The sequence below is a fragment of the Arachis hypogaea genome, chromosome 7 (genome assembly GCF_003086295.3).
Source record: "Arachis hypogaea cultivar Tifrunner chromosome 7, arahy.Tifrunner.gnm2.J5K5, whole genome shotgun sequence".
In the NCBI taxonomy this organism is placed as follows: domain Eukaryota; kingdom Viridiplantae; phylum Streptophyta; class Magnoliopsida; order Fabales; family Fabaceae; genus Arachis; species Arachis hypogaea.
This window is the reverse complement of record NC_092042.1, coordinates 2748904-2773628: the sequence shown is the minus strand read 5'-3', so window position 1 is coordinate 2773628 and position 24725 is coordinate 2748904. Positions and strand designations below refer to the sequence as shown.

Here is a 24725-nt window from a genome sequence, read left to right as displayed (position 1 = left end):
CAACTCGCTAATCCGCCATAAAGTGGGGCAGGCTAGCATTTTGAACCATATTAGTTGGCGGAGCAAGCCGACCCGGCCCATTTATGAAGCAGGTCTAGGCGGGTTGGGGCAGGGCGGCCCGCTTTGCTACCCCTAAGTATGCCATAGAGAAGAGAATGAACGATAAAAATAAATAAATTAATTATCCAGTCACGTAAAAAATTCTATCAAAAAAAGAGAGTATTTGAAAAAAAACACAAAAAAAGAAGAGATAGAAAAAAAGTTAAAATTAAAAAAAATAAGAAGAGATAATAATAAAATAATAAAAAATATTTATAGATAGAAAAAAAAAATTGATAAAAAAGTTTGTCTCCACCTTTTTAAAACAATTTGACCACACATTACATTACATGCAAATCGATTTAAAACGAATAACCCCAAACATAAAACTCTACTGCCTTAAAATACCAAAATAGCTTCCATTTGATGATTTGATTAAGAGACACTAAAACATGTCCAATAATTTTGTATCTTCTCACTCTACTGTCTTGGAATACCAAAATAGCTTCCATTTGATGATTTGATTAATAAACACTAAAACATGTCCAACAATCTTGTATCTTCTCGCAAAATAAACATGATTTAATTATTTTTAAATATACTAAAGAAAAACTTTAAAATTACGCTATAAAATACAATCCATTAAAAAATATCAAGGAATAAATATAGTTTGTCAAAATTACATTATAGAATACAATCTACTAAAAAATATTAACAAATAAATATAGTTTGTCCGAATAATTTGTTTAAGAGATTAATAAAGAAAAAAATAACTACAATTTCTTCTCAACACTCACATTATAATTGAGATATTTAAACATTTAAAAAATAACTTATTTGAGTTAGATTCTGTTATGGATTAGTGAAAAATAAGATATCAATTATACCTATATTACTACTCTCACATATCTAATTCGAGTGGGTAGAGTTGTCAATTTGATCTGCAACGGATAGAATTTTTGTACTATCCAACCAACCTGCACCCTATATATGTATATGTTATATACTTATATAAAAATATATTTCAAGTGGATGTTGAACCAAAAATCTCTCATTAAATGCAAAAGATTTTTAATCAGTAAGAGAAGATCATTAATTAAAAATTTAATACATTTTTTTAAATAAAAATCAATTCTATTTTAAATTATAATAAAGTTATATAATAATATTGCAACGTCATGACCCTTTTCACAAATTAAGAACGAATAAGATTAAGGTTAGGATATTATCAACTCGTAGATAAGATAGAGTTAAATTTGTATAAAAATCTCAACCCATCGATAAAGTTAGGGTTAGATTCAAATCCTACCTTACTTTATATATTACCACCCCTAATTAGGAGTGTACACCCCCGGCCTAAAGCATTTATACATACTCTCTATTGTCTTTGAGTCTCTCTAGTTTCCGGTGGAAATTTTAAGTTCTCTAACTTATTAGTACAAGGTATCTCTCATGAATAACAATAACTTATTGAAAAATTACTCAAATCATTCGCTAAGTTTTAAAATATACAAAATACTCTAAAATGGTTCTAAAAATTGAATCGAACTGATCGATTCGATTAAATTAACCGAAAAACAGTCTTTTAATCGATTCGATTGTTGTGAAAAATTGTCTGACAAAAAAATCAACAAAAACTCGGTTGAACCGGCAATAAACCCATAAACCGATGTTCAGAGTTTTAATTTTTTTTAAAAAAAGGAGAAAATTGAGCATATAAATACTTTCGCTGTCCCCCTCTCTCAGACAGAAACCCTAATCCACTGCCCCTCCTTCTCAGCCAGCAGCCCGTCTCTCTCAGCCAGCAGCAGCAGCCGTCACCGCTTCCACCGTCGCCGAACTCTTCTCGTCAGCCAGAGGGTGCCTTGCCGCCGGCAGTGACAGAGAGAGGGTCAGCTCGAAGCTTTTGGCCGTCGATCCTCTTCTCCTCCACGTCGTCGCCTCTGGACTTGCAGATCGAAGCTTGTGGTCGTCTTCTCTACATCGTCGTCGTATTCATCGTCGTGTACTTGCAGATCGAAGCGCGGTCGGTTGGATTCCTCCATCGCTGGTCAGTTTGCTCGATCCTCGTCTCTGTCTCGTCGTTCCTCCCTTGCCGGTAGTCGAGTTTCGTTCCTTCCTCGCCGCCTGTTCCATTCCTCCATCGACGTCAGTTTGGTTCCTCCTTCGTCGGTCGGTAGCTCTGCTTGTGCAGTTTTTTTTTTCTTTTGTTAATTTTTATGATTTTGAGTTTCTGTTTTTTAATGATTCAAATCTATGTTTGCTTCAATTTATGGTTGTTTATTTTGTTAATTTGTCTGAGATACTGAAATCTGAAATCTTATTCTTGAGTTGCTGTTTCTTTTTCTGTTTGTTGTGTTCTAAGTTGGGGTGAGTTCTGCTGTTTGTTGTGTTCTGAGTTGGAGTTGGTGGTGCCGTGGTGGTATGATTGCTGAGTCTGGATTAATTGTTTAATTTTTTTTTGTTTTTGGATTCTCTGATTTTTCTCGTTTTGAATGATAAGAAATTATTTTTGAAAATGTTCTTATTCTGTATTTCTGTTGCTGATTGATGAGGATTGCTGATTGCGCGTGTGGTGATTATTTAGTTAGAATTTAAAAGTTATTTAAAAAATTTTTACTTTGTGAATTTTTAAAAATAAAATATGAATAAGGTATTCTGTAAAATCACAAAATTTTGATTTTATTCATTTAAAAATGATTAAATTTGAATATTTGAAATTTATATATTAAATTTTTAATAATTTTATTATATTTTATATTTAATTTTTGTTTGCGAGTATTGGTGGTTTGATTTAATTCTTTGTGTTTCCAATTCTTTGGATTTTATTTTGTTTTATCTATTTCCTAGCTTGATGTTTGCAGTTTGCACCGTTTTATTTGTTGGCTGTTCCTCCATTATTCCATTACTAATAGATTCTAATTGATAAGAAATCAAAACACTACTGCGCTCATGTTTAGTCTTTTATCATTCATAATACACAATTTAAGTGATAGAAGCAGTTGCATCCATTGCGAGTTTCTTATAAAAGGAAAATAATTTAGCCTTTATTATTTTGATTAAATTGTTTGCGGTGTTAGTTTTTGCTTTCAGAGTTTAAGTGTTAGTGTTGTAGTTTGAAGATTGTTGATCCAATATGCATATATTAAACTGGGGTTAGAAAGACCAAAGTTACTATATTATATATTGAAAATATAAACTCATTATTAAAACCCTTTTGGAGACATATGTTATGTATGGAAAGTACAAAAATTTCTATATGTTCATCATTATTGAAAACATACTAACTTAATTATAGAATACTTATTTTATATATTCTTTAATCTGCAGCTGCCATCCACCACCACTCCCACTCTTCCCTCTTTCTTGTTATGCCTCGCCTCCCTTCTCCTTTTGCCAATAACCCATCCCCTCCCCTTTTGCGGCCACCCTTTCCCTCTTTGTCGTTTCTTCCCTTTTCGCTCCACCAGCAACCCTCTGTCCACCATATTGTCAAGGTAAAATTGGGGTTTAATTTTTATTTTATTTTGTTATTTTTTTTCACAATTTTTTATTTCCTGTTATATTTCATGTTTTTTAATATTTAGTTAAAAGAAAAATTATGTCACTTGTTCAAATTAATTTATTGCTTTTTTTATTTTACTTAGTTGGCTACTTATTTTATTTCACTCCTTTCAGGTATTAAATTACTTCGATTAAGTTGTGCAGTTTTGACACACGGTTGAAGTTATTTCAAAGGTAATTTAATTTACAGGATTTTTTGGGAGTTGTTACAGTATTATATAATTTATCAATGCTTAATTGGATATAAATTTTAGGATGTTGGTGATTTTTGTTTGTTCTATTGGATTTCGGTTCGTGAAGGACTTGAAGTGTTTAGCTTTGTTGTTGCTTGGAGTTGAGGTTAGTTTTCTATCACTTAATTGTTTAAGTTTAAGAAACATTAGCTTTATGTTGGATTTATTTTCATTAAGATATATTTGTAGGACAGAAGCTGGAGAAGGATGTCTAATGGCACCTTCTCGATCCTTTGTTTGTTGGAAATTGATTATTAGCTCATGCTTTCGAAATTGTTTATTCTGTGAAAAATGATTATATTATTTGGTGGGATGCCTTTACTTTATGGGGATATTTTGTAGAATTTTTTTAAAGTTATGATGTCATTAATATCTTGATTGCTTTATTTCAATTGGATGTTTTGTTGAAATGTTGAAAAAAAAATTGTCATATTATTGAAGTTTAGATTGTTAGTATTTTGGGACATGTTTCCAATTCATCATTCATGCAGCTCTTTACTATTGCTTCCGTTGCTCCTCTTCCCTTTTGATGATTTACCAGTTCTGGCTTGTTGATGCCTTTTCTTTTTTCCTGGCGTCGTTATTGTTAGAATCATCCAGGTTTCCAGACGGTTTTGTAGTTCATTGTCGGTTTACAGATTGGATGATTTTTTAAAATTTGTTTAGTAGTGATTTAAAAATAAATTTTGATCACAAGATTATTTATATATAATATATTTAAATAGATATCAATTTTATAAAAATAAAATTTCAATTATTTCTCATCATATTTAGCATGAGATCATTAGATAGTAAGAATTATTTTTTATTTAAAAAATTTAAATTCTGTTACACATTACCGTCAAATTCAGAGTAAAAAAAATGACGGTAATATTTAGATAAATCATCAAATAAATTATTTTGTTTGCGTTGTATCCAAAAAACTGATGGTAATATTTTCCGTCGACATTTCTGTCAGTAGTTTGCATTTTTTCTTTAGTATCAACACTGCAAGTTGCTCACACATTCCTCAAACACGAAGCCCTCCACCCTTGTCCTCGCTGCTGGTGGTTCCTCTCTTTGCATCTGACACTGCTTGTCTCTTGTTCGTCATCGCCTTTCTTCCCCTCTTGTTTACCATCTGCCTCTGCTCGTGTCTAGTTTGCCACACCATTTGCCTCCGCTTGCTTATGTTCGCCTTTTTGTTTCGACAAGGATCACTACTTCCACTCCTTTAGGATCCCCTATCAGCAAGGGACTTTTTTTTTATGTTGTGATCCCTTTCATTCTCTTGAAAGATAAGCTTCAAAGACTTCATTTACAGCAATAAGTCTTCGGTGGTCCTCCATGTGGTTCTGTTTATCTTCCAAGTCTGGATCTTCGTCCAAATCCTCAACCAACATGAGTATACAGTGTTTCATCTTATAAACATGGTCCTTTGTCAATAGTTGAAACCTCCCCACATTTGAAGCAAAGCCGCCTTTCTACTTCGCTCTTGCAACTCTGTTTGGGAGAGATGGCGCCCTTCACTTCTATTCTCCATTCTCCATCAATAGTTGTCTCTGTTGAGTCCATCAATAGTTGTCTCTGTTGAGAGTGCAACCTACCTTGTTGGGTCATGTTCTAGTAGCATCAAGCTTGCTTCGAAATAGGTTTGACACCCTTTGAGGCCTAATTCCCTTCTCTGTACGATTCACTCCTCTTCTCTATTCTTTGTGTCTTCTTATAAGAGAATAACCCTATCTTTGATTTCAAATAATGAGCCCAAGTAAGCTTTTATCTCCACTTTTTGGCCTATGTGCATTAGTGAATATAGTTTTTAGTATTTCTCTTTGCATCGTTAAATTTTTTCAAACTGGTCTATGAAATCCATCATCGATTCACCTTGTTGGAGCTTCAAGAGTGAACCAATTCAAGTCCTTCTCCATTGCAAGCAGTACCAAATGATACGTTTGTCACCCTCAACTTTGTTCAATACAAAGTGACGCGTTCAATATTCACTAATCGTACAAACACGTCTTCACCCATGAAAATGGCAATTCATCTTTCGATCTTGGTCGTGTCGCTGATGGTGAGGGTTGTCCAGTGACGAGTGTCGTGGAGCTCTTTGTAGCAAACTAGCAATGTGGGGAGTCACTCCCCTCCTTTGAACGCCTTGGACCCAATTACATTGGCCCCTTGAGTTTACCCTTTTGGTCGCCTTCTCACCCTTCAAGAGTCGCATAATCTCAACGAACTCCATCTTTAACGTATTTATCCTTTCCTATATGGCAGAATTAGAAGGAAGGCTCACAAACCTTCACAAAGCTTCAAGAACAAGAATTCTGGTCCAATAGAAATTGGACGGAGTAGTATAATAGTATTATTCACCCTGATGAGTCTGGATCTCAACAAGAAGCCAATGGAAATAGGAACCTATAGCAACCCCACTCTCCTGAGCCAATTCTCGAATTCAGCCTGCCTTTTCTTTCTTCCCCATATACCGTCTTTCCCATGATAGCAATTACACGTGTTAGTATGGTAGTCCTTTTCTCTCAATTTATGCCCAAGGCAAATACTTTGGAAACCCACTCAATTTTCCACTTTCTGATTCAGCTTAATTCCAAAACTGTCCATGCACCTTTTGCGCATATACACCTGTCGTGCTTTGGAGTATTTATCCGTGTTATAAAATAGTGGCCTCGACGGTGCTATGGTGATATGCCGTTGTGGATTTTGAGCTCTCCGTAGCAAAGTGTTTTGTCTTTGCAAGGTGGAAATTGCGGGTAATTTAGAAAATCATAAAATCGGATCGAGAGTTTATCTTATTCTGAGGTTGGTGTTAATAAATTGAAATTTTTTTCGTTAAGAAGGTTTTTAATTATGTTAACTAATTAAAAAAATAAACAATAAAAAATACCTCGAATAGACTCTTAATTGATTCAAACATAAATCTTTAATCTCCGTTATGTATAGAGTGCCTTCTTTAAATGATAAATTTAAAACCTTACTAATAATATTTAGTAAGGTGGTAACATCAGACGATAACTATTCTTTTTTATTTTTTCTTGCTCTTTCATGTCAGTTATAATCCCACGTCTCTGTCCATTACATATTTGAACCTTGATATCATCTTTCAAACTTAAATTTCCGTGGTATTCACCTTTTAAATGTAACATTTTTAGACCTTCACAGATAGGTTTAAAGATTGATATAAAATCTTCTTTTATGTTTTTTCACCAATCTCCATCCGTCCATTCAGCCTTCAAACTTTTTTTGGTCTCTGGCCAAGAATCCAAATCCGAATCATAATATTCTGAAATTATCTTTTGTTGTGATAAATGCAAAAAATACATTCTCAAAAATAATTTTCATTGAAAATACTCCACTCGACTTATCTTGTGTATCGACGATGTAGTTCATCAGCCTTATGGTCTTCAGAGAACTGATTAACCATCACCCTATATGGAAAAGGGGAAGGCAAATCTGAAAACCCACCATTACCAGACCTGTGCATATAATTGTAACAAAACTGGTTTTTTTCAGATATTTCAGACATGACGTCTTTTTTCCTTAAGTTAAAAAACATCAAAAGAAAATTACAAACTTTAAGACTCAAGCAATTTTCTAATTTGTAATTTAAATACTTAGTAAGCAAGCAAAATTGAGTTTTGTTTGTGATTAGAAAATTAAAAAATTACAAATTAGAAAATTGCTTGAGTCTTAAAGTTTGTAATTTTCTTTTGATGATGTTTTTTAACTTAGGGAAAAAGGTGCCATGTCTGAAATATCTGAAAAAAGGTCAGGTTTGTTACAATTACATGCACGGGTCGGTTATAGTGTGTTTTCAGATTTGCTTTTTCCTCTTCCTTATAGGGTGATGGTTAATCAGTTTTCTGAAGACCATAAAACTGATGAACTAGAGCGTCGATAGACAAGATAAGTCAAGTGGAGTATTTTCGATGGAAATTTATTCTTAAGAATGTATTTTTTGCATTTACCACGGAAAAGAATAATTTCAGAATATTATTATTCGAATTTAAATTCTTGGTCAGAGACCAAAAAAAGTTTGAAGGCTGAACGACGGACGGGTGGAGATTGGTGGGAGAACATAAGAAAAGATTTTATATCAATCTTTAGACTTGTCTGTGAAGGTTTAAAAATGTTACATTTAAAGGGTAAATACTATTGGAATTTAAGTTTGAAGGATGGTATTAAGGTTCAAATATGTAATGGATAGAGACATGAGGTTCTAACTGAGATGAAAGAGCAAGACAAAAATAAAAAAGAACAACTATCGTCTAATGACCTTACTAAATATTATTAGTAAGGTTTTAAATTTCTCATTTAAAGAAGACACTCTATACATAAAGGAGGTTGAAGATTTATGTTTGAATCAATTGAGAGTCTATTCGAGGTATTTTTTATTGTTTATTGTTTTTAATTAGTTAACATGATGAGAAATCTTCTTAGCTGAAAAAAATTTCAATTTAGTGACACCGACCTCAGAATAAAGTAGACTTTCGATCCGATTTTATGGTTTTTTAAAGTAATAAATTACATCTCAAATTCAAAATAATTGCAACTTAAACCCGCCATTGCAGATCGCCGTGATTACCGAGACAAAACAGCTTTGCTACGGCGGAAAGCTCAAAATCCGCAACGGCATGAAAGCGTGGCAGGTATATAAGTACAAAAGGTTCAGCGACTGTTTCAGAAGGTGGAAAAATTGAGTGGCTCCCAAAGTATTGTTAACTTGGCAAACATTGAGAGAAGGGGAATGCCATGCTAAGACATGGGTGTGCACATGGCGCGTGTATAAAGGGGAAGAAAGGAAAGACAGACTGAATTTGGGAATTGGCTTAGGAGAGTGGGGTTGCTATAGGGTCCTATTTTCGTTGGTTTCTCGTTGAGATCCATATTTATCAGGGTGAATAACTATTATACTACTCCATTTAATTTCTATGTTTGGTTTCTTACAATTTGGACTAGAGCTCTTGTCCTTGAAGTTTTGGAAGCCTTTCTTTTAATTCTGCCATGTAGGAAAGGATGAATACGTTAAAGATGGAGTTTGACGAGATTATGCGACTCTTAAAGGGGCAAAGGGCAACCAAAAGGGTAAACTCAAGGAGAGACGTGATTCCCTCACTGCTAATACGCTACAAAGAGGTGTTTGGGCGATTAGTGAATATTGAACGCGTTACTTTGTGTTGAATAGAGTTGAGGGTGACGAGCGTATCACTTGGTACTGCTTGCAATGGAGAAGGCCTTAAATTGGTTCGCTCGTGGAAGCTCCAATAAGGTGGGTCGATGATGGATTTCATAGACCAATTTGAAAATATTTAACGACCCATGCAAAGAGAAATACTAAAGACTATATTCACTAATGAACTTAGGCCAGAATTGCAAGCGGAGATAAAAGCTTAGTTGGGCTCATTATTTGAAATAAAAAAGGGTTATTCTCTTATAAGAAGACACTAGAGAATGGAAAAGAGGAGTGGATTAGGCCTCAAAGAGTGTCAAACTATTTTGAAGCAGGCTTGATGCTATTAGAACATGGCCCAACAAAGTAGGCAGCACTCTCAATAGTGATAACAGTCATCTATCTATCGAGCAGAATGGGGGAAGGGCGCCATCAGTTGCTGCAAGAGCGAAATAGTAAGAGGTTTTGCTTCAAATGTGGGGACCACCGATGACTTATTGCTTAAATGAAGTCTTTGAAGCTTATCTTTCAAGAGAATGAAAGGGATCACGACAGAAAAAAAAGTCACTCATGTTGATTGGGCTCCTAAAGGGGAAGAAAGGCGATGACGAACAAGAGACAAGCAGTGGCAAATGCAAAGAGGGGGAACCAGCAGCAGCGAGGACAAGGGTGGAGGGCTGGAGGCTGTTTGAGGAGTGCATGAGCAACTTGCAGTGTTGATACTAAAGAAACAACGCTAACTACTGATGGGTATTATCTGACAAAGAAAATCTCGATGCAAACAAAATAATTTATTTGATGATTTATCTAAATATAACCGTCAAATTTTTCCCTCTCTAAATTTGACGGTAATGTGTGACTGAATTATTTTTTTAAATAAAAAAATTCTTATTATCCAATAATCCTACACTAAATCCAATGACAAATAATTGAAATTTCATTTTTATAAAGTTGATATATATTTAAATATATTATAGGTACATAATGTTGTGATCAAAATATTTTTAAATCACTATTAATCAAATTTAAAAAAATCGTCTGATTTTTAAACTGACGATGAATCACAACCATTTGAAACCGATGGATTAGACTGAACTGAAAACTGGATGGTTCAGACAAAAATGACGCCGTAAAAAAGAAAAGGCATAACTGACCAGATCTGGTAAATCATCAAAAGGGAAGAGGCAGATAGAAAACACATAGTCAAGTAAACAATGACAACATGAGCAACGAAAACAATAGTAAAGAGCTGCATGAATGATGAATTGGAAACATCACTGCGTGCTAACAATCTAAATTTCAATAATATGACAATTTTTTTTCAAAAATTCAACAAAACATCCAATTAAAGTAGAAACAATTAAGACAATGACATCACAAGGACTTCTAAAAAATTCTACAATCTACATGAGCTAATAATATAATCATAGAACCCTAGTCGAAAACAATTTCGAAAACATGAGCTAATAATCAAAGCATACAACCCTAGTCGTTCTATTGCACATCACCTTATTACTCCACAATTTCTAGCAAATAAAGGATCGAGAAGGTGCCATTAGATATCCTTCTCCCACTTCTGTTCTACAAATATATCTTAATAAGAATAAGTCCAACATAAAGCTAATGTTTCTTAAACTTAAACAATTAAGTGATAAAAAATTAACCTCAACTCCAAACAACAAAGCTAAACACTTCAAGTCCTTTCCGAACCGAAATCCAATAGAACAAACAGAAATCACCAAAGTCCTAAAATTTATATCCAATTATGCATTGATAAATTATTTAATATTGTAACAACTCCCAAAAAATCCTGTAAATTAAATTACCTTTGAAATAACTTCAGCAGTATGTCAATGCTGCACAACTTAATCGAAATAATTTAATACATGAAAAGAGTGAAGTAAAATAAGTTGCCAACTAAGTAAAATAAAAAAGCAATAAATTAATTTGAACAAGTGACACAATAAGAAATATAACAGGAAATAAAAAATATAACAAAATAAAATAAAAATTAAACCCTAGTTTTACCTTGACAATATGGTGGGCAGACGGTTGCTGGTGGAGCGAAATGGGAAGAAACGACAAAGAGGAAAGGGGTGGCCGCGAGAGGGGAGGGGATGGGTTGTTAGCAAAAGGGGAAGGGAGGCGAGGCATAACAAGAAAGAGGGAAGAGGGGAAGGGGTGGGAGTGGTGGTGGATGGCGGCGGTAGATTAAGGAATATATAAAATAAATATTCTATAATTATGTTGGAATGTTTGAAATAAAGATAAACATATAAAAATTTTTGTACTTAATATGCATAACTTATGTCTCCAAAATGGTTTTAATAATGAGTTCATATTTTCAATATATAGTAACTTTGGTCTTTCTAACCCCAGTTTAACATAGGCATATTGGATCATCAATCTTCAAACTAGAACACTTAACTCGGGAAGCAAAAACTAACACCGCCACACAATTTAATCAAAATAATAAAAGCCACATTATTTTCCTTATAAGAAATTCGCGATGATTAATGGATGCAACCGCTTCCATCACTTAAATTGTTATTATGAATAATAAAAGACTAAACATGAGCGCAGTAGTGTTTTGATTTCTTATCAATTATAATCTATTAGTAATGGAAGAACAGCCTAGAACCAACTCAACAACTTATAAAATAGGGTGCAAACATCAAGTTAGGAAATAGATAAAACAAAATAAAACCCCAAGAATTGGAAACACCGAAGAATTAAATCAAACCACCAATACCCACAAGCAAAAATTAAATATAAATAAAATAAAATTATTAAAAATTTAATATACAAATTTTAAATATTTAAATTTAATCATTTTTTAACGAATGAAATCAAAATTTTGTGATTTTACATAATACTCTATTCATATTTTCTCTTTAAAAATTCACAAAGTAAAATTTTTTTAAATAACTTAAATTTTAATAAAACAATCACCACATGCGCAATCGGCAATCATCATCAATCAGCAACAAAAGTATAGAACAAGAACATTTTCAAAAATAGAAAAATCAGAGAATCCAAAGACAAAAAAATTTAAACAATTAATTCAAACTCAACAATCATACCACCATGGCACCCTAACTCTAACTCAGAACACAACAAATTGAGAAAAACAGCAACTCATCCCAACTTAAAACACAACAAACAGAAAAAGAAGCAGCAACTCAAGAATCAAATTTTAGTAATTCAGTAAAATTAACAAAATAAACAACCATAAATTGAAGTAAACATAGATTTGAATCATTAAAAAACAAAACTCAAAATCATAAAAATTAACAAAAGAAAAAAAAACTGAACAAGCATAACTATCGACGATGGAGGAACGAAACTCAACTACTGGAAGGAGGAACGACAAGACAGAGATGAGGATCGAGCAAACTAACTAGCGATGGAGGAATCCAACCGACCACGCTTCGATCTGCAAGTCCACGACGACAAATACGACGATGATGTAGATAAGACGGCCACGAGCTTCGATCCGCAAGTCCAGAGGCAACGACGTGGAGGCGAAGAGGATCGATAGCCAAAAGCTTCGAGCTGACCCTCTGTCTGTCACTGTCGGCGACAAGGCACCCGCTGGTTGACGAGAAGAGTTCAGCGACGGTGGAGGCGGTGGCGGCTGCTAGCTGAGAGAGAGGGGTAGGGGGTTAGGGTTTCTGTGTGAGAGAGGCAGAACGAGAAAGTATTTATATGCTCTTTTTTTTTTCATTAGAACTCTGAAAATCGATAAAAACTAGACTGTTCTATCAGTTCATCGGTTTATTGTCGGTTCGACTGAATTTTTTTATTTTTTATCAACGGTTTTTCACATCAACTGAACAAAAGGACTAGTTTTTGGTTAACTTGATCGAACTGGCCGATTTAATTCAATTTTTAGAACAGTTTTAGAGTATTCTGTATATTTTGAAACCTACGGAATGATTTGAATAATTACTCTTTAAGTTAAAGTAAACTACCATTTCTACCCACAAATTGAAAACGCTGACACATCTATCCATAGATGAAGGAAATTATCATTTGTACCTATAAAACATTAGTTACGCACAACAAAATTATCTCTCTCTCTCTCTCTCTCTGTGAATCGGCGCAACCACATCATCACAAAAGAAATAGATCCAAGGCCACAAATTCAATTTGCAAGGTGCAAGTCCACCATTTTGTCTCAGCTTCTTTTCACATTCTCCAACAATAACAACCGCACCAGCAACAATGATGAAGGGATAACTGAAAATGAGAGAAGATATGAAGGGTCTGAAGAGTACCATTGCAGAACTAGGCGTTAAAATCATCAGTGATGGTCCTTAGCAAACTCCCTGCCCTCTGATTCTCCAGCAACAACAACTAGTGGATGAAGTTATCCTCTTATCTTCTTGCAAAGTCATGGAGTCTAGCCTCGTCGGATACCACGTCCTTGCGCTCTGCAATGTCGGCTCGTTCTGGCTGATGGAGGTTGCGCGGCGGTGTTGATAGTTGGTGATTTGAAGTCTATGAGATTCCAATTGCACCATATTAGTCCCTGATCCGTTTTCTGTTAACGATGCGCTGACGTGGCTTGATGACGTGGACTTTTGGTGACACATGTCACCTCATGGTTTGGCCACGTGTAACGGTATGATGACGTGTCGGTCAATGACACGTGGATGGTTATGCCACGTGTCACAATACTATTTGTCCACGTGTCATCCACTATGTCATCGTTACATGTGCACCAAATTGGTCCCTTACTTTACATCAAATGACTCATTTTAGTCTATGAAATTGAATGTCGTGCACCAAATTAGTCACTTCATCAGTTTTTTCTCATTTTTTATAAATTTAAAATTTTCACTATATATTTGAATACACTAATTTTAATTTTATCTTTTCAGAAGTAATTTAAATACAAGTTTTTTTATAAAATATTTTTAAAATTTTAGTTTTAATTATACAATGTTTTTCTATAATATTTTATTAAAAAAATTATGTGAGATATTGATATTAATTTAGTAAAGTGTGTAAGTTAAGAGTATAATAATATTTTTTAATTCAATTTTTTTAATATTTAACACTTTAATAAATATTTTAAGAATATTTGATAAGGCACTAGTTAATTAATATAAATTCATTATTTTCATCCATTTTAAGAATGTCTGATTTTTCATATAATTGACTTCTCACAAAATTAATAAGATAAATTTATACTATCAATTATAATAATTCATACAGGATAATGGAGAGATTGAACAGGATGTAAATCATAGGATCCAAGCAGGTTGGTCAAAATGGCGGAGTGCATCTGGTTTTATATGCGACAAAAATGTGCCTTTAAAACTTAAAGGTAAATTTTATCGCACCGCCATAAGACCGGCTATGCTGTATGGTACGGAGTGTTGGGCGGCTAAAGAGGAGCACGAACATAAGCTGAGTGTGGCAGAGGTGAATATGTTGAGATGGATGAGTGGTCATGCGCGATTGGATAAAATAAGGAATGAAGATATAAGGTAGAGAGTTGGAGTAGCACCCATTGTGGAAAAGATGGTTGAATCGCGTCTCAGGTGGTTTGGACATGTGAGAAGAAGACCGATAGAACATCCAGTTAGGAGGGTGGATGAGATGGAAGATGGACAAAGGGCGAAAGGCAGAGAAAGACCTAAGAAGACCATCCATGAGGTGGTCAAACGAGATCTACATGTAAACGGTCTCTCTGTAGACATGATACATGACAGAGCACAATGGCGTCGTTTGATTCATGTAGCCGACCCCACTTAGTGGGACAAGGCTTTGTTGTCGTTGTTGTTGATTATAATAATTCATTTTATCTATAACTTAGCTAGGCAGCTTTTTCATATATTACACTAATAATCAATATAAGTACTTATTGTAATTATGACTTGAACAACATTAAAATAGATACAAATAAACACAAGAGACAATAATAAAATTTTGGTTTTAATTAACATGTGCTCTAATGATACAAGTTAAAATTATTAATTACAAAAATTATTATAAAAATTTGTATAATAAAAAATATAATTAAATTAGTGTATAAAAAAATATTGAGAATTTTAGATTTATAAAAAAAATGAGAAAAAACTGATTAATGGACTAATTTGGTGCACGACATTCAATTTCAGGGACTAAAATGAGTCATTTGATGCAAAGTAAGGGACCAATTTGGTGCATATGTAATGATGACATAGTGGATGACACATGGACAAATAGTACTGTGACATGTGGCATAATCTGACACGTGGCAAAATAGCATTGTGACACATGGGTTAGGGACTAATATGGTGCAATTTTTCTAATCTCACGGACGTAATTGGTGCTATTGGAATCTCACTGACGATTTTAGTGCACGACGTCAATTTCAAGGACCACTATGGGAATTTAGTCAGCAAGTTTAACGTTTTTGGAGGCAGAGATAGGGTTTTCTTAATGGCGAAGCAGATCGAGAGTGGGAGGTGGAAGGAAAGGTGTAGTGGTGGTGATTGTGGGTTTTTTTGCCGTTGCGGTAGCGTTGGGGGAGGCCGACTGCGGAAGTCCAATGTGAAGAGGGGGTAAGAATGAGAAAAAGGGGGAATGGAAAAAATATAAAAAAGGGAATGCAAAGAGAGAGTGGGGGTTGATGGTAGTAGTGGTGAAAAGAAGGGTAATTTGGGATTTTTTGGTGATTTTTTAGTGTTTGGATAATTTTGTTGTGAGGAATCCATGTTTCATAGGTACCATTAGTAATTTCCTTCTTCTATGGATAGATATGTCAGCGTTTTCAAATTTTGTGGGTAGAAATGGTAGTTTACTCGTTTAAGTTATTGTTATTCATGTGAGATACCTCATGTTAATGAGTTAAGAACCTAAAACCTCCATAGAAGACCACGGAAAGAGAGAGCCAGTGAAGGTGGAGTACGAGATGGCAAAGGAGAGACCCAAAGGCAACAGAGTAGAGAGACGGCAATGCAGAGTAGCAGAGAACGAGAAAGTTAGGCACAAAGAGAGTGCCAATGAAGATGCGAGTAGCGGCAACAGCGAGAGTGGAGGGTAGGAGAATCCGTGTTGTGAGAAGTGCGTGAGCTTGTTGTGATGTGAGTGACGTGGATGGGACAATTAGTTATGCCATTAAGTTTTTTTGCTGAGTGAACGAGCTTGTTGTGATGTGAGAGTGAAAAAAAAGTTCAAAAGCATTACCAGAACCAGCGTCGAAAAGAAGAGGAGCGACTGAGCAGGGGTTTCTGACCTTTATCATGAGAAGAGCACCAACTCCGAAAAGAAGATAAGCAACACCGAGAAGAAGAGGAGCAGGAGCAGTGACCTTCACACTTTGTGGCTACTGCTGGTGGCACTGTGACTGAGGTTCACCAATGACCAGTACGGCGGGAAAAAGCTGTGCAGCAAAAGCAGAGCAGCACCGATTTCGAGGAAGAACTCCATGAGGCTAGTGACAGTGGCCGGTGGTAAACGGTGGCACTGGTTCCTATGCATGCCCTAACATTGAGAAAGAGAAAGCGCAAGAGAGGAGACTGCATGTGTGGTGAGATGTGGTCTGCTTTGTTCAATGTATTGAAATTGACATGGCAATATTAAGAACTTTCACTAGGCCAGGCCGGGTAAACCGACTCTGACCCAGTCTCGGTTGAGTTATTTTTCGGGTTTTTTTTTTTCTCGAGCCAACTTCATGCTATTTCGGAGGCGAGTCTAAATGCTTCACGTTGGGCCGTAGACACTCCTAATTAGGGGTGGCAATAAGTAGGGTTGTGTCAGGTTTGGATCTAACCCTAACTCTACCCGCGAGTTGAGATTTTTATACAAATTTAATCCTATCCTACCCGCAGGTTGAGAATATCTCAACCCTAACTTTATTCTTTCTTAACCCGCAGGTAGGGTCAAAACGACGCAACATTATTATACAACGTGATTATAATTTAAAATAGAATTAATTTTTATAGGAAAAAAGTATTAATTATCAATTAATGATCTTCTCTTAGTGGCTAAAGATCTTTTGCATTTAGTGAAAAGTCTTTGGTTCAGCATCCACTTAAAACATATTTTTATATAAGTATATAACATCTACATATATAGGATACGAGTTGATTGGGTACTCGAATATGGTTGGGGGTACAAGTTGGTGATAGAGTTAAGAGTCAACTCGCACGAAAACCCTACCCATACCGTACCCTATATGCTGCAGATTGAGTTGATATCCAACCGAGTTGGATCGGGTTCGGTACCTACAGTTATTACATGTGAGAATAGTAATATGAGTGTAATTGATATCTTATTTTTCGATGATCATAACAAAATCTAACTCTAATAAGTTATTCTTTAGATGTCTCATATACAATGTGAGTGTTGAGAAGAAATTGTGGTTATTTTTTTCTTTTTGTTAATGTCTTAAACAAATTGTTTATACAAATTATATTTATTTATTGATATTTTTCTATAGATCATATTCTATAGTGTAATTTTAAAGTTTTTCTTTAGTGTATTTAGAAATTATAAAAAAAAAGTTAGAAAAAAATGTGTAAATAATATTATAAATATATTTTATTAATTATAATACATACATAGTAAACAGATGTTGTGTCATTATACATTTTAAATATTTGTAACAAAAAATTATTATTATTATAATTTTAATGTAGATATTAGTTATATTTAACAGTTATTTTTTAATTCAATTGGTAATTATAAGTATTGAATTTAATCACTTTTGTATAAATATTATATAGAAATCTATTATTTTTATTTTATAAAATTATAAAACTGTTATCTATGCAAAATGACTGACGTGACACAATAAAAAATTAATATATTATAAGCTCATTCAATAATAAATTTATATCCTCTCTTATATAATAAAAATAGAGACATGTATTCAAAACTACGAGAACTAATGCAAACACGTAATACAATTATCTATGCTCTTTAGCTCTTTACTTCATATTATAAAAACATGAATGTTTTGAGTTAGCTAAGTCGCCATGAATTCAGAATATAACTTAGAAGCCAAAATGGCTATACTAGAAATTAGAAAATTGAACCTAGTATTTAAGGTTATAAAGGTTGCTTACACACAACCCTTAACCGTTAAAGTATAATTTAATTTGTTCTTTGTATCATATAAAAATATATACATCTAAATCTAAAAATGCAGCTTGATGGACATGAAGTGTTGGACAAGGCACTAATAATAATAACAATCATAATAGGTTTAAAACCCCATGCTATCATATTCTAAAAAGATGTTAAAAATAAGTTGACATCACATTACATTACATCTAAGAGAAAATTTTAATCCAAATAACTCTAAATCCAATCATATTTGTAATCCAAATGTTCAATTTAAATCCTTACATTATCCCTTTATCATCACGATCATAAAATTCTAATGCCTTGAAATACTAAAATGGCTTCCATTTGATTAATAGACACTGAAGCATGTCCCAACAATCTTGTATCTGTTCGCAAAAACTCAGAAATCTCTCTCTTCATGTAAAAAACAAGGGCCAATCTCAAATGAGTTTAATTGTTATACATAACAGTGTAATTTAATTAGATATTTGTATATGTAAAATTTTATAGTTAAATTAGTTAAACATAATGTAATAATGCATGAATTAATATCTCTATATGGTTTATTTTGAGATTCGATGCATAAAAAAATTAAATAGAAAGAAATAGTGTATACTTTTCTTTTCCACCAAACAAAAAACAGACTATCCAATATAATTTCATAATGGAGACAATACCTTTTATAAGATTCTATTTACATAATAGATATGCACCAAATAAACCACTAAAATTATCGACTGTACACTATTTTTTTACTACTACTACTAATTATCGTAATCCCAGAATTTTCCCCACTATTATTTTTCATATCCATATTTCTAAAATTGCGGCTTGATAGACATAAAGTGTTCGACAAGGCACTAATAATAGTAATAAGTTTAAAACTCCATGCTATCATAGAGAGGTTAAAATAATTTGACCACACATTACATTACACGCAAATCAATTTAAAACGAATAACTCCAATTCGAATCATATTTGTAGTTCAACTTGTTCAGAGAATTTAAATCCTTGTATTTTTCCTTTATCATCATAACCATAAAATTCTACTGCCTTGAAATACCAAAATGGCTTCTATTTGATTAATAGACACCAAAGCATGTCCAACAATCTTGTATCTTCTCGCAAAAACTGAGGTATCTCTCTTTTCATGTACAAACAAAGGCCAATCTCAAATGAGTTTAGGTGAAGAACACCAAAATGAAGAGAAAAATAAACAATTCTTGATCTGACCCTTAACACTAGCCTTCTTCATCACCATTGCTACTTTTTTCAGAAATCATAATCAAATAGAACATTCCAATATTCATCAATATACAGAGGCATGTCTAATGAGAGCCTTAACTTTTCATGAGAAGTAAATATTGACTGTGATACCAATATCAAAGTTATTTAAAGGTCACATAACTCTATAGATGAATTTGAACATCAAAACAAATTATACCAATCAAGGTTTTGTGAGAGAAGGCTTAGGTGTTATTGTTGTATTTAAATTCTAATATGCAAGACTTCATCATGTCTTTATTACAGTGAATCCTTTGCTCACTTGACAGATATTCAATTAGTTAGTGACAGCAATCATGAAGGTATAAAAACAAAAACTCCTCAACATGATTAAGAAAAAACTAGATGCAGAAACTCACTTGTACAAAATCTAAATGATTGGATATACTGTCCATCTAATTACCCAGTTCATCTATAATCTTTTCCTGAAAAAGCATCAACGTTTTGACAATTTTAGAGCAAGAGACTTTTCATATGAATAGAGTGAAGTATGAGAACAAGTTTCATTAACACAACCAAACAAGTATCACCTGGGCTTGCCACTTAGGCTCCTAGTATTGAATCAGAGAAGAAAAAACCCTCACAAATACAACTTAAACTAAGCTCATCCAACTCCTCATCCTGCTTCCTACCAGTACCAAATAAATCTAATTCAAAATCCAAAATAGAATAGCAAGAATACTACGAATGGTTTTCGCATGGGGAGATGCATTCTCATGAGGGATGCCAAAGTAGGACAAATCACATGCTTAATCAAGGCTATACGCAAGATAGAGAGAATGAAATGAAAGACAGGGTAGTTAAGTACCTTCATAAGAAGCATCTGTCTGTCAGATTCTGATTCAATGAAATCATGGTTATGGTTGGCAGCATACTGGTTGGATCTATCTCTATTCGACTTGGCAACTACAAATAGTTCAAGTGGCACAGTCAATGTCCACTTGCTGGTTAATCCAAAGAAAGAAAGAAAGGTGGGGCATCCAAAAAGCCACAACAACATTAATTGAGAAGATATACCTTAAAAGTATAGCCAACTTCCTCAAAAACCAATAATCTTCCTCAATTAAGCTCTAATTAGAGTGTAACACTTGATTGGAACGCAAACATGTTTAAACCCTTGTACATGTTTCATAGAATCAAACATGTACATTCGTGTGGATCCTGAGAAAATTCAAACCATCGATCCCATACCAATATCATAATAACTAATAAGAATAAGTGGATCAAGCCTACTTTCCACGTTTTGCAGCAAACTGAAATTTAAGCAAATATCAATATCATAATAACTAATAAGAATAAGAACCACGTAAACTTCTAATTGAGACAATAATTAGTAGATCTCGTAATCAATTTCAACATTCTTCTTGTGTCATATATCAACAATTTCTCATTTCTTCTTTACCCAAAAAGAAATGCTTACTCTATGCATATGACTGACACATTTGCTTTCTCAAGCTCTTCCAATTTTTCCTGCATACTTTAAGAAAAAACACAGGAAATGAATTTAAAAGAAACATGGGTAGCAAGAAACTCTGACAGGTAACAGAACAATTCAGAATTTGCAAAGAACTTTGCTTGCAACAAAAGTAGATTCCGCTTTCCTAATAAGCAAATCAAAATTATAAGAAAGAAAGAACCTGAAGGTATTTGATCATAACATGCTTAAGGTTGCGTTTGTTTACAGAGACAGGACACTGAAACATGGATATTGAGACACAAAATCGTGTTTGGCAGAGAAGATATGGACAGAGACAATATATCCAGAGACACTGAATTAGTGTATTTTATGTCCATCCTGACACTAACAAGAGACACAATTTATTTTTTATTTTTTCTTTTATTATTCTTATTAATTTTTCATAATTATATTTTTTATTGTTATATTTTTCATCTCAAATTTTTGAATGAAAAAAAAATGAGAATAAATTGAATTTTCATAATTTGTTCTAGTTTATCACCAAACAGAATATAAGAACACAAAATTTTTTGTCTCTATCTATTAGTGTCTTGTTCTATCCTATTTTTAGAAACAAATGCAGCCTAAGTTCTGCATGAATCCTCAGCTTACCTATTTTCTCAGACACAGTAACTAGTGGGTGGAGTAATAATCAAAAGGCTCGAAATCAAGCAAATGTCAAAGATGATCAGATAATCACTTCAAAAGTTTTCAATGATTCCACCACTATCATGTTTGCGCACTACATTTGCTACACTCAAAACACTTTCCTTTCTCCTTTTTTTGTTCTTTTGGCTGTATTTGGATCTTCTCATGTTATTGTCTTTTCATGTTTCAATCTTTGTCATTGATTAAAATTGAATGTTTATCTTTTAACGGTGGAGATTGAAACACAACTTAAAACATGAGAAAATCCTTTTGCATCTTCCTAACATAAAGAAAGCATAATTTCTTAAGGAAGAGACAATGATATCTCCTCTTTAAGAATTTGACTTTGATCTACTAATACAAAATATGAGTGTTTTCTCTCATAGGAGGTGGTTTTTTGTGTGTTATTTTTTGGCTGGTCTTTTCTAAGACTATTCAATTGACATTAAAAAAGTAGTAATTGAAATTGTCCATAATAAACGGTAGTTTTTTTATTATTAGAAAGTTAAACAAGCTTAGACATTTTTGAAGAATATTATTGAATGAGGTGGCTTATTTAAGGGTGAGGAAGGGAGATAGCAGAGGAAAAGGTGGTGAATAAGTACTACTAACTTGATCTGTTGAATTATATATTGGTAATATAAAATGAATTTAATTTCATTGGTATCATCTTACACCCATTGAATTTTTTAAACGATGTAAAATAAAAATAAAGTCATTGAGTTTGGGGTTTAATTTGAAGTATTTTGGTTATTAATGTATTTTCTATGAGAAGTGTGAATCAAATATGTGAATATTTTTTAGATACTTAATTTGTTTTTGTCCTTAATTTTTAAATACTGAATGGTATCTAAAAACTTGATGTTTGGCACCTATATTATTTCTGTCACCACCTTTAACATTTAATATAAACAAAGAAATTTTGGGATCAAAACCGATCTTCTTGTATTGTTTTTTAATCAAAATCTAAATAAATATGATAAATTACATGAGTTATAATTGAATTTTAAGTGAACCAAAAAGTTATTTAACATTTTTTGCATTTTGGTTAACTTAAATAAGCATGTTAAACCATAGAATTTGAAACTTCTTGAGTTTTATGTTTGATCTTAGCAAAGTTTAAACTTTTAAGATATTATGGTTGTAATTGCTCCACTACAATGTTGCTATTTTATTATGGTGGTTATTATTTTGACAATCTAAAAGTTCTCCAATTTTTATGGGAACTAATAAAAGTGTATCTTATAATATTCTTTCTTACAAAAAATAAGACCTCTTTTTTTCTCTGTTACTAATGTAAAATTTTTTATTATTTTACATGATTAATAGTTGTATTAAACAATATTTACACGATCAATTTCATTAGTAGGGTTTTGATTGAGAAGAAAATCTGCAAGCTATTTGTGGTGGTGACTGTTATGATAATTTGTTCTCAACTTTTGGTGCTAATGAGTAGCCCGTGGTTTTGGATTTGGCGATTCAATTGTGGTGGAAGTCTATTACTTTTAAGTAGTAGGAGAAATGGGAAAATCATGATATTTTACTTTTTTTGAATTACTTGCTGCCTCTGGATTTGTCATTTTATTTTAAGTTTAGGACTAGGTGTAGCAAATCATGAGAAACTATGCAATTTATTATCTACAGTTCGTTAGAAAGCTATATCATTTGACATTATGTAATGACTTTAAAAGCTTTGACTCCAATAATATTATATTTCTGATTTCAAATTGTTCAACTTGCAGTTAAGTGAGTTTGTAATGGAATTTTTTGGCAATTTTAGAGCAAGGAGGATTACACAAGAAAAAATATAGAGTAAAGAGGATAATGTATTTAAAGAAGGTTACTCATGCACAATTTTATATCTAAATTCCATGCTTTTACAGTTTTTATCGTATAGAATTTGTCAGATTTTTACTTTTCTTTTTATTTTGACTAGAAACGGTTTTTTTTTTTTAATTTTGAATGATTTTCTTTTTTATTACTAGCTTAAGTGATTGAATATTTACCTAATTTACTTTTAATTAATCTAAATTATGAATAAATACTTTGTGCAAAGAGATCTGTTATTATGAATAAATTGTTCATAAGATGGCTACAAGGGACTTTTATAATGTAGCAATGAGATTAAGTAACAATTTAGATCTTCAGAATAGTTTTACATTCAAGTGGGTTTCTGTTTTCTATTATTATTTTTACTATTTTGTACTGGACAACAATTTCCCTTCAAATACTATTTAATATACTTTTTTAGATTTATGATTTAGAATATAGTGTATTTACTGTTTTAAACCTATAAAAATAATAGACGGTTGAGGACAACTAGGCACTAGCATAAAGTGGTGACTTTAATTTTTTGTAACTATGATGAATGTTACCCATGTCTGTACAAACTAAAAGCACTAGATTCTTTTTATAAATTCATCTTCAATTAATTTCAGGTAAGCAACAAACTATATAACTTTTGTTGAGATGCTGATAAATCACGTTAAATGTGAAGGTTATTGTTTCTTTTAGTTATGAATTTCACATATGATGATGCAAATAGTCAAACACCATCGAATATTTATTATTCAAGTAAAATATTATTTTTGTCTCCAACATTTGGAGTAAAGTCTTATTTGTTTTTTAACATTTAAATTGTCTTATTTGTATCACTAACGTTTATAAAAGTGATTTAATGTTATCCTGTCGTCAATTATACATCATGAATTATAGTTGGGGTTTTGAGAATCTCTTCTTGAAATTAGAAATTTAGAATACAAATGTTTTGGATAGAACTGGTAATTCACTCTGAATAATAGCTCATTAAAAGTATCCCTAACTTTTAAAAGTCGCAAGTATAAGCACATGAGCTTTTGATTTATCAAACACAAAACGAGGTGCTTATGCTTTTGAAAAGCAGAAACATCTCTTCGAAAAATTTTACTAAACTAAGCCTAAGTCTGTTTAAAATTATATCTTCAAAAATTTCACAAATACAAAACCAAATTATTAAAATAAGTATTACGTTATATTATCATATGTTCAGATTCTTCCTATGATAACAAATGGATCTAGACAAGATATTATTAATGCATCAATTGATTCTTTTATCTATGGCATGAATAGAAATTATTCACTTTAACTCAGAATATGAGATTAAGGTCTTCAATAGAAAATGAAAGCGCCAGAGAACGAAGAGAATCTGTATAATGGATCCTTGATTTGAGAGATAAAAAGCTTGCACATTCAAAAAATGAATACAACGTAGTGCCTATACTATCTGAACTCTTAA

The 24725-nt window shown here is 32.8% G+C and overlaps 2 long non-coding RNA genes across 7 annotated transcripts; one reads left to right on the top strand and one right to left on the bottom strand.

Moving 5' to 3' along the window:
• The first annotated feature begins 1784 nt into the window (after positions 1-1784).
• Positions 1785-17435, top strand: LOC112701955 (uncharacterized). Of its 4 annotated transcripts, none has more exons than XR_011863585.1 (5): positions 1785-2211; positions 3370-3536; positions 3718-3777; positions 3858-3942; positions 15129-17435. It is a non-coding gene; the product is annotated as an uncharacterized lncRNA (long non-coding RNA). The 4 variants fall into 4 exon arrangements; XR_011863582.1 differs by lacking the exon at positions 15129-17435 and adding an exon at positions 8399-9896; XR_011863584.1 differs by lacking the exon at positions 15129-17435 and adding an exon at positions 4031-4295.
• Positions 17436-18717: 1282 nt separating this feature from the next.
• Positions 18718-21551, bottom strand: LOC112701954 (uncharacterized). Of its 3 annotated transcripts, none has more exons than XR_011863581.1 (4): positions 21416-21551; positions 20365-20824; positions 20156-20253; positions 18718-19975 (listed from the first exon to the last, which is right to left on the bottom strand). It is a non-coding gene; the product is annotated as an uncharacterized lncRNA (long non-coding RNA). The 3 variants fall into 3 exon arrangements; XR_011863580.1 differs by lacking the exon at positions 21416-21551 and having other exon boundaries at positions 18718-19772; positions 19878-19975; positions 20365-21235; XR_011863579.1 differs by lacking the exon at positions 21416-21551 and having other exon boundaries at positions 20365-21231.
• Between the last annotated feature and the right edge of the window lie 3174 nt (positions 21552-24725).